Raw genomic sequence first — 10,900 nt, forward strand, 5'->3', positions numbered from 1 at the left:
GAGAGAGAGAGAGAGAGAGAGAGAGAGAGAGAGAGAGAGAGAGAGAGGTCAGAACTCTCTGTACGATGGGGGCTCTCCCTGCACACGCCACAGCAGCCTGGGGCCATGTAAGAGTTACCCCTTATTCCCAAGGCAGTCCTGAAACTGCCCTTTGATCAACCATGCCCATCTAGCTAGAGTTTAGGGACAAGGGCCCAAGATGCACCTCTCAAAAGTCCAGTGGCTTTCTTGATATCTCATGTAAAGGGGAAGTAAGTCCCTCCCCTCCACCACCACCACTTGCTCCATGGGTTCCCTGGTGTTCGGTGACTGGGTCATCACTATCAACATGCTGTTCTCATAAATGGGGAAACTGAGGGCTGGAGGCGGAAGCGAGCCCACTGCAAGCCATGAGCGAATATTACATCACAACAGGACCAACAGCCAGCTGTTGGTGGTGAGGCAAAAAGCCAGCACCTGTTAAAGCAGGTGCTGGTCATCTCTATTTTACGGATGCAAAACCTGAAACTCAGATTAAGTGACCTGTCCAAGGTCACACAGCTTGTCGGTGGAAGGACTGGCTTTCTAGCCCAGGGGAGTCCAGAAGCCCATGTTCATTACTGGCCCCTCCTGTGCTCACTGGGGGAGGGGAGGCGGGGGAAGGCAAAGGTGCTCCAGCCGGGCACACCCTCCCTGCCCAGGGGTTTGTGAGAGCTAGGTACAGAGCCTAGGAGGGGCAGCAGCAGTGGGTGGGCGTTGGAGGGGCCAACTCTGGTGGGGGGGTGGTGCACAGGGAGGCTTGGAGAGCTGAGGGCAGATATGCTGCCAAAGCAAACGGCCCCACATTCCTGGGAACTGCTCCGGCTCCCTCCCTGCTCTGGCCAAGAGCTCCACCCTCCTGGCAGCCCAGCAGCAGGGGCTGGGGGCAGGGGCAGAGCCCATGTCTCAGCACCCCCCCTTCCTGACCAGGCAGCAGAGCACGCTCCAAGTACGGGTCAGACCACCTGGGTCTCCAACTTGGCTCTGCTACTTCCTGCCCATGTGTCTTAGGGCAAGTCACTTCCCCATCTGAGCTTCATTGTCCCCACCTCTGAAATGGGATGACAGTAATAGTAATAAGACACCCCTCACTGGGTTTTGGGTAATGATGCACACATCCTATAATTTCTTAATGTCTCCCATTATTATGTAATAATCATCAGTTAAAACAGTGCTGGGCACATAGTAGGTACTTGATCAGACTTGTTGAATGAACTGTCACCATCGCTGAAACCTCCAAGCTTTGGCTGGTCTGGAGCTGTGAGGACAGCTGAGTGGGGATCATGATCATCCCCGCTGTACCCAGAGACACCAGAGTCTCACTCTCACCTGGGACCACATGGCCTTCATTTTACAGTGCAACTAAACAAGCTTGTGCCTCTCAGAAAGCTTCAGGCCTCTGCTGTCCTGTGGAGTGGCCACAGCTGACCCTAGCCACCTTCCAGAGCCCCACTGCATCAGAGACAGAGGGAGGCCCTGGAGAGGCGGGTGTGCGGTCCAGGAAGGAGCAGGCCTCCTCCCGGGACCCAGGGGAGGGGCTTATCCTGAGGCCTCTAGCAGCAGGCCCCGGGAGAGGGGCCAGGGCAGGCAGTACTTCCTGGAAGAGCAAGGGGGTTGCCCTCCCTGGGAACCTCACTCAGCAGGCAGGCCCCTCCCCCACCCAAGGTGGGCCCTCAGCCAGCCCCCTCCATCACCCCCCCCCAGACTCCCCTGGGTGGGCAGACCCCACCCAGGTGGGAGTGCAAGTGCCCCGAGTGACCCCGCCAGGGATGAGGTCTCTGCCCTCAGCTCTGGGGGCCTCAAGAAAGCCCTCAGCTGGGCAGCACCTGAACAGGAGTGTGTGCCAGGATCCTCACTCTGGCATGTTTAGATAGTGCTACCCAGAGCCAGGCTAGCTGGTCCCAGTCCCCTGAGCTCCCACCCCTGCTGTGGGGCCTCAGATGGGTCCCTGCTGCCCCCTCTGAGCCTTGGGTGGAAACATAGGTACAGTATAAGGTGCCCAGCTCACTAGGGAAGGTGGGGACTCGGGACGCCCCGCAGGGAGAGCCTGGCCCAGCACTTGGTACACGCGAGGTGCCAGCGACCAGTAGCCCTGAAGATTCTTGTTCCTGGCTCTGGGCTGGGGGTGCCCCATGCAATCATTTGGCCTGCCAAGCTCACCCAGATAGTTCAGGCAGTGCTGAAGCTGGAAGGCTCACAGCTGGCTCCCCGACCCGCAACGCCCCTCACCAGTCCTGGCTTCCCAGGAGATGCACTTCCTTCCCTAGTGCCACCAGGCTGGGGGGTTAGGGAGGAGCAACTCCCACACGGGCCCGGCCCACATGTGCACACTCACACAGATGTGCTGGCCTGCCCAGCTGCGACAGCCAGCCTGGCACACAGGCCCCCCAGGCCTAGTGGCTTCTAGGCCCCCATCTCACAGCCTCCACCCCCTACTGCCCGCCCGCCTGCAGCCACCTTTGCACAACTATGTCTGGTATTTTCCTGTCTGCCCAGCTTGCGGGGTAAGGGGGGGGGGGTGCCTGGGGCTATGAGCACTGCCTGCACCTGGGCCTCAGCCAGGGGCGAGCCCGCCAAGCAGCCCCCACACCCGCCCCCGGGGTTGGGAAGGGAAGGGCTGGGCCCAGGCTGCCCAAATCCCTGGGAGGGGCTGGCATGGGGCTGGGGGAGCCAGACAGGGACACACACCCTTTGAGGCCTAGGCAGGAGGAGGCCAGGCCCTGCTAGGCAGCACTGCCACTCATGGTGGACAGGCAGGGCTGGGCACCCCGCCAGAACCCTCTGGGGCCAGGAAAGGCAACGGCCAGTGTCCCATAGGACATGGACGGGCACCCAGTGCACCCGGACATACAGGCATATGCATGCGTGTCACACCTGTGCTCTAACACCGTACACACAGGACATAGCACGGGACCGGCATCAGGAGCTGGGACCCAGGAGTGAGGAGGAGCAGCGGGGATGAGGCCCAGTCCCCAAAGGGAAGGATACCCTGCACTTCCCCAACTGAGTCTGGCTGCAAGACAACCCAGTGAGTACCTCCCGAGTCTGGGGGGTGGGGGGGTGCTCCTGCCCACGGCCCATCCCTCCCGCTACCCTGGGATGAGCACCAGGTCCACTGAACAGCACCTGCCAGCTGCGGGCAGAGGCGGGCAAGGCGGGCAAGGCGGGCAAGGCGAGCTGGACTTTGGCCCTTCCCTCCCTCCGCCTCATTTACCCCATCGCTCAGTTACGCATTCCAACACCAGGCCCTCCACCCAACTCAGTTCTGGGGCCCACAGGTGAGCGAGGATGAAGGGCGCCCCGACCTCAGTGGGGGCAGGCTTGGGGTGGGCTGCTCCCGAGAAGAGGGGATGTGGGGCGAAGTGCTGGGGCAGACTGAGCGTCACATCCTAACTTGTTTTGTTTTTAAGTTTATTCATTTATTTCTGAGAGAGAGCGCGAGTGAACACAAGCAGGGTAGCGACAGAGAGAGAGAGAGAGAAAGAAAGAGAGCGCCACAGAGTCCAAAGCAGGCTCCAGACTCTGAGCTGTCAGCAGAGCCCGACACAGGGCTCAAAATCATGAACCAGGAGATCACGCCCCGGGCCAAAGTTGGGCGCCCAACAAACGGAGCCACCGAGGGGCCCTCTAACTTGTTCTGAGAGCCAGACAGGCCAGTCTGCCGCCCGCTCACCATCTCCATACACCCTCCCGGCCCTGCAATTTGGCTGTTACCCTTCCCATTTCCCAGAGAGGGAGGTGGAGGCTTTGAGAGCTTCAGTCATCTGCTGAAGTCACAGAGCTTATAAGGAGCACATCTTGGGGTTCACTTCCAGGCCCCAAAGCCCACACGCTTTCTGGGCCCAATGCTGCAGAGGCCTGGGGGGTGGCACCGGCTGACCTTCAGCAAACCTGCCTCACCCAGAAGAGGGGGCCCAAGAGGGAGGCTGGGCCAGGACCTGGAGGGCACCGGGGAGCCACAGAGTGTTCCACACAGAAAGTGCCCTCTTTCTTTCCAGCCCAGAGGCTCCTGTCCCCAGGCTCTTCCCTGCAGCACCTCCTTTTTCAGGATTCCCATTCTCCCACGAGCTCGATGCTTGCTCACCTCTTGGGTGCCAGGTTCTGGTGACAACCTTCCACATTCTCATATTCTCCTCCAGCTACCCGCCCCCTCCTGCCCCTTCCTGCGGCAAGTCTTTCCTGATTCACCCTGGCCAACCTCAGACTCTTGCAGCTGTACATGGGCTGTTCTTCCAGGTGCCTGACAGCTGAGCAGAGGACCTACTTCTGTCCCCAGGCTGCTGAGGGAAACGTTCCAGCCCTGTAGCGGCCCTGTGCTGCCTGCCACATTCATCTGGGGTCCAAGTCCTCACTAATGCCACAATGTCACCAGCTTTTTTTTTTTTTTTTAAGTTTATTTATTTTGAGAGAGAGAGAAAGGGAGCGTGAGTTGGGGAAGGGGCAGAGAAAGAGGGAGAGAGAGAATCCCAAGCAGGCTCCTCACTGATAGAGGGGGCTTGAACTTACGAACCATGAGAACATGACCTGTGCTGAAGTCGGATGCTCAACTGACTGAGCCACTCAGACGCCCCAGTGTGAACGGTGCTTGAGCACACCTTGGGTGCCTGGCCCACACACAGAGTGTCATATGCGCTGCCCCCGACCTTTGGCCCCAGGCACTTACCCCTGCACCTGTCATTCAGAGCCTCATTCCAAGAAGGGAGTCCTAGAGCAGGTGACGGCCTCATGGAACAGACAGACCACTGTACTTCTTCCCACGGCCCCCACACCAAGCTCACTCCTTCCACCATCGGGAACGGGGCAGGGATACAAAGTGCTGGGGGTGCAGAGCCAGAAAACAGGCCTGCCCCACTCTGATGTGGGCAAGGCTCTGAGCCTCAGTTTCCCCACCCAGGAAGGGAGAGGGCTGGCCTAAAGTGAACTGGAGCCCCAGCACCCTAAGCACTCCCTGAACAGCACCAACACACCTGCCCTCTGCTTTTCCTGAACACCTGGCACTCAGTGACCATCTCCTGAGTGAATGACTCCATTTGTGGTGCCCACCAGCCAGGTGAGGTGGGTATGTATGGAGGGGCTGAGGCTCAAAGCAGGAAGTGGCTGGCCCAAGGTCAAGGTGAGGGGCAGGGCCTGGGCCTTGACACAGAGGGTTCCTTCTCCCTGTCCAGGGCAAAGGACCCGGGAGCAGACCTGGACAAGGACGGGGTACCAGCAGTACCCTGGTTCAGCTGGGATGACTGGAAGGGCCTAGCTCCCCCAGCTTCTCTGCTGCCACTTCCACCCGGTGCCCGCATAGAACCCACCCCAGAGCTGCCTTCGAGCAGGCCCAGCAGGGGCCCTGCGCTGAACTCTGGACTCCTCCCCCCTCCTTCCTCCCTGCCACCGCTGCCCCCGCCCCTCCCCACTTGTTCACTCTGGGCAGCCGAGCAAGTCCAGAAGCTGGGGGAGGTCTTCAAACCCAAAGGGAAACATCCACTGAGTAGGGGCCTGCCGGGCCTGGCCTCCTTTGAGCCCATGTCCGCTCCTAGGACCATGCCGGGTGACCACTAGGTATCCTGAGGTGGTGCTGGGGGCCTGGCCTGAAAGAGGGTGGGGCTGGCAGGCAGACAGAACTGGGGGTGGGGGGGGACTTTAGAACGGACAGGACAATGGAGGGCCCCACAGCCTAGGGGGAGGAGGACATCACAGCTCAGGGGCAGTCAGCCCGCAAGTGTGGGGATGGGGGTTGGGGGTTCTGGATGCAGGAGGTAGTAGCTCAGGGGAGAAATGGCTCAGGCAGGCTGGGACTTGCCAGCCAGACCCAGATGGACGATGGGGAGAAGGGAGGGAGAGAGGCTTCCTCCGGACACAGCTGCCCCCACGTCATGCCCTCATGCCCCTGCAGGGGATGGGGGTGGGGGTGGACAGGAGTGGAGCTGAGAGGATTCCCTGGTTGAACCGGCATGTCAGGGGCCAGGGCCTGACGGTCTTAGGCTCTAGTCCCCCTCTGTCCCTCCCTGACCCCAAGTGACCCCAGGCCAAGCCCTCAAATCTCTGAGTTTCAGTCCCCCCACACACACACCCAGCCCCCACCGGCAGCCTCCTCACTCCCAGGGTCCCAGCGGGGCACTAGCCTGTGAGTGCATTTGTGCAAAGGAGACAAGACCCTCCTGTCAGCTGGGCAGGATTGTTTTCCCAGGGCTGACTCAGGCAGCTCAGCAGTCTCCTGGGGCCTCTGTAGCCTCCCACCCGCCCTTGGCCATGACTGGAGGAGGGGGCCAGGGGCCGGGTCAGTCCCCTCCCCAGACAGCCATCTGCCAAGGCGGGAGTACGTGTGCACACACATGTCACATGCTCCATAGTGGGGCCCTCCCTGTGGCGAGTCCTACCTGGCTTCCCAGGCATTGAAGACAAAGGGCCTGAGGAAGCCCCTGCCTCTCCCCTCACCCCCACTGGAAGATTCTCAGGCCATCAGCCCATCCCCCACCAGGGGCATCTGGAGCAGATGGGAAGTCCTCCCCCCACCCCAACACTGGAATCACTTCACATCCCTGTGCCCCCCAGGCTCCTCCCGGCCTGACCACCAGTTAACCAGAACCTTCCATCCCATCTGGGAGGGGGAGAAGGAGCAGAAGGCCAGAGCTCCCGCCCCTCAAGATGCCCAGAGCCAAAGCTTCCGCCCTGCCTAGGCTGAGGGAGCTTAGAGGGAAGCATCCTAGCCAGGATGGGAGGTCAGGCCTCCGAGGCTCCCCGGGACCAGCTGTTTGGAGGACCCCACCCTGGGAGGGTCCCATAGCACCAGAGCTGGAATGGGAAGAAGGGCCGGGGACCCCGATGGACCTGGGCCAGACCTCACCTCCCCCGTAGAGCGGTCTGCAGCTAAGGCCAGAAGGGTGCCCGGGAAAGGGTGGAGTCTTGGGGCCCATTGTCCACAGCTGCTGGGGCCAGCTTCGGCTCCCCTCAAGAGCAGGGTCCCCTCTCATCTCAGGCTGGGAAACCGGCCACAAGATAGCCCTCCCCCAGCCATGGCAGACCTGGGAACTCGGGCCCAGAGGCCCACTGGCCCTTGTCCACCCTAAGCTCAGTCCCTTCATTTGTGAAATAGTGAGCACAGGATCCTCCTCACAAGATTAATGCAATTTCAGGTGACAGACGTCAACACCTGCAAAGTTCGCTGGGCCACTGGAGGCACTGTGCTGATTTTTTCAGGGAGTTGTTCCCCCTGTGAAGTTCTATCCCCCATCCACTTCACCAATCCCACCCCCACCTCCCCAGGGACCGAAGCTGGCATATTTTTATTAGTTGCAGCGACAGCAGGGGTTTCGAGGGCAGAGTTGGAAGCCAGAGAGAAACCTGGGACTTTTCTAGGCTGAGGCCTTACATAGGAACCCCTAGCAGCACATCCTTTCCTGCTCTGGCATCAAAGCTTCAACCCCAGCCAGTCAACAGAGCACTAGAGATCCTAGGAGACGTTGAGAATGCTGAGTCCCTGCCCCTAGCTCCACCTGAATCAGAATTCACCAGGGTGATGCTGGAGCCACTGGGGCAGATGTGTCCCAAGGGCCTTGCAAAAGCTGTGGTCCCCCACACCCAGGCTAGGTGGCAGGCTGGGGAAAGGCTATGTGTCCCATCTCAGAGAGGTGAAATCCCAGACACATGTCCGGGCCGCCCATTTCTATGACCCTTTCACAAGGGAAGCAACCAGGCACGTAGGATCTGCATCTTTCTGGCTGGCCCTTAGGTGCCCCCTCAGCCGCCAGGAACACTCCCCACCTCTGGGTTAAGGTGGGGGGACCACCTGGCACCTTCCACGGGTCACCCTCTGGCCTCAGTCATCTGTGTGAAATATAAAATGACAATAATAACCCTGAATGGAGGAAGGGGTTGAACAATAATCCTGAATAGAGGGAGGCTTCTCGGCAGCCTCGGAAAAAGCAGGGCCCCTATTCAACCCGGCCCAGGGCCTCTCCACTGCAAGCCCAGTTCCCCACTCGGGTGAGGGGCCTCCACAGTCTCCCCCTGGAACACAACCCGGAGAGGCATCCGGTGCGGCAGAGGAGAGGCGAGGGCAGCCATCTTGTCCCCCTCAAACCCCAATGTGCCTCCCAGCACCAGGGCCCCACCCCAAATGCCTCCCAAAGAGCTTAACTGCAGGCCCCAGCCCCAACATCTGGTCCCCCAGCCACAGCTGTCGCCACCCTCCCTCATCCTGGGATTGCCCCAAACTCTGCCTGGCACCCCGTCCCCACCCCCTCGCCCAAGTGGGAAATTCGGATTCCAGGCAAGTCAGGGTAGCTGAAAATGCACATGGGAAAATGTCGTCAGGAAAACACATTCTTCCTTCTATACCGCGGTTCAGACCCTGGGAGGATTAGGTGGCAGAAGACACTCCCACCGCCTGGGGCCAAGGCCAGGCCAGGGAAGGAGGGGAGAGGAGAGTGGGGGCCGCAAGGTGTGGCTGAGAGGGGTCTAGGCTCCCCAACAGGCCCCGAGGAGGGGCCCTGGCAGAGCTCTGTCTTCCTGCAGGCCAGTGTGCCCTCCAAGGGCACTCCCAGCAAGGGGAGCCCAGGCTGAAAGCATTGCTGTGGCTACCCGTTTGCAGCTGGCTTTTGAGAAACAACAAAAGCTTTGGGGGGACGCGGTTCACACGATTGTTTGAAATGAGGTTTTTGGATGTCTGTGGCATCCAGTTATTCATACTGGCTCCACCCACGGATAATTGAGAGTTGGCTTTTGTTGGCCTGATCCCCCTTCTCAGTCCCGGCCCCCCCCCCCACCAGGGCTTGGGGGGGACTCCAGCACGGGAAGCTCACCTTGTCTGACCTCTTTCTTGGTTTTGCAGATGAGGAAACTGAGACCCAGAAAGGGGAGGAGCCGGCCCAAGGACCCCAGGGAGTTGGTGGCCTGGCCAAAACTCAAATCCAGGACATCAGATTCCCAGGCCAGGGGCTTTTCCCACTTATCCTCCAGGCTGTGGCCTGGCTCCAGCGAATCCCCCAAAGCCACTGACTCCAAAAGCAGTGGTGCCTGGAAGTGGGGTGACTCACTGTCTGGCTTTCTGGGGCACCCCCTCCCCATCAGTGAGGGAAGGACTGGCAGGTGTCCCTGTTTAGAGAGCCAGAAGCAGGGAGAGGCCCCCCAGGGGATCTGGGCCAGGGTCACCCAGGGGCCGAAGAGCCCCAGCTGGAGGGATTTAACACCAAAGGTCAAAGGTCACAGACAGGGAAGGGCGGGCAGGCACTAGGGGTCAGAGGGTCAGCGCTAATGGCAGCTCCGGAAAGGAGGAGGAGGGTAAGGAGCTAAGGAAAACAGGGCTGCTTCCAAGGGGTCCCCAACCCCCATAAACTGTGCCCCAACCCCCTGGCATCTGCCTCTGCTTGGCTGGTTGCAGAGAGGGCCAAATAGAGCTCTGGTGTGGGGTTGTAAAATGGGCTGGGCTGGAGCTTGGAGAGGGGTGTCCTGGGAAGGGCTCCCCAGGTGCAGCCCCTCCCCCAGAGTGGGCCAGGGCCAGCTGGGAGGCCCAGCCCAGACCCAGAGGGGAGAAGGAGGAGCAGAGGGGGAAGGCTCCGAGGTCACGGGGAGGGATGGAGGGATGTGTGGGTTGGGCTGGAACAGCTGTGGCACTGTGGCACAAGGAGTAGGGCTTGGAGACGGCTGGGTGGGTGGGCAGACTTGACGGGCCAGTCTCCCCTTCCCTGCATTTGGGAGCTGAGGAAGGCCGGGGGGAGGGGGGGCGGCGAAGAATGTCTCCTAGCTGCTTTCTAGCTTCAGCGAAGCCCCACCTTTCCTCCAGGATGCCAGGACCAGGCGTGTGAGACCCTCAGGATGGCTACCTCTAAAGACCACAGCTCGGCCCCTGTCCCTGGCCTAAACCAAGAGCCACGATGAGAGCCCAGGCCTTGGCCAGGTCCTGGGCTTCCCTGGCTGCCCCCTTGGTGTCAAGCGTTCCCTTCAGAGCCAAGATCCCAGGCTGTGATGGCCGGGGGCCCAGGGCTCCTCCCAGGATCTCTTCCCGCTTCCCAAGCCCCAGGGCAGGGCCAGGATCCCTGCAACCATCACCGCCTGGGGGTGGCCAGGCCAGGCGGGCCCTCCTGGACCCGGGGACAGGCGGCATGCTGCCCTGCTGTGGCCTGAGTACCCGACTGGCCAGGGCAGAGTGCCAGGGGCTCCAGGTGCCAGCTTGGATTCCAGCCCCACTCCAGGGGGCCTGCGGGGAAGCAGGGTGCCGGCATCTCCCTCCCTCGGGATGCACCTGCCTCACCCCTCCCCCACTCCCTTCAGACCCTCCTTCAGGCCGGCTGGATACCCCTGCCCTCATCACTTTGCCAGGCTCTTCTGCTTCGCCCTGGGCGGTGGTGGATGAAAAAGTGCCATACAGGACTGCAGTGTCCCAGTCCTGACGCGGCAGTACCCCCTGTCCTGACCCCCAGGGACGCCTTCCTTCCCCTGCCCCCCCAGGAAGGGCCGGGGCTGGCCAGGGGCAGCAGGGGGGAGACTTTCCGGGACAAGGGAGGAGACACCTTTCAAACCCCGTCCTAGAAACAGCCCCAGCGCAGCCGTGGGAAGGGGCGGCTGCCCGGCTGCCCCAGACAACTTCGTGCCCAGGCTCCGGGGGCCCCCTCTCACCCCGCAGCGCGCCCCCACCGCGGCCGCCCAACTTCCCCGCCGAAGTTTGCTCCCGCCCCGGGCCCGGCCGAGGCTCGGCCCGGCCTCCGGACGGAGGGAGGGAGGGAGGGAGGAGAAAAACGGAGAGACGGAGGGACGGGGCCGGGGAGCCGGCGAGGGAGGGAGCGCGCGAGCGAGGGAGCGAGGGAGCGAGCGCAGGGGCCCCGGCGAGGGCTCACAATGGCCCGGGGCGAGGCGCCGACGCGGGAGGAGGAGGCGACCCTCGGGTCCCGCAGCCCCC

The 10,900-nt window shown here is 61.5% G+C and overlaps 1 long non-coding RNA gene across 1 annotated transcript in view; it reads left to right on the forward strand.

The window, feature by feature from the left end:
* LOC121019595 (uncharacterized) overlaps nt 1–5,014 on the forward strand; it is a 5,837-nt gene extending 823 nt beyond the window's left edge. The window contains exons 2-3 of the long non-coding RNA XR_005785697.1: nt 2,918–3,046; nt 4,913–5,014. This is a non-coding gene — a long non-coding RNA (uncharacterized LOC121019595). The remainder of the gene's footprint in view (nt 1–2,917; nt 3,047–4,912) is intronic.
* The last annotated feature ends 5,886 nt before the right edge of the window (nt 5,015–10,900 follow it).

The sequence above is a fragment of the Herpailurus yagouaroundi genome, unplaced genomic scaffold (genome assembly GCF_014898765.1).
Source record: "Herpailurus yagouaroundi ecotype Mexico unplaced genomic scaffold, PumYag 222, whole genome shotgun sequence".
Classification (NCBI taxonomy): domain Eukaryota; kingdom Metazoa; phylum Chordata; class Mammalia; order Carnivora; family Felidae; genus Herpailurus; species Herpailurus yagouaroundi.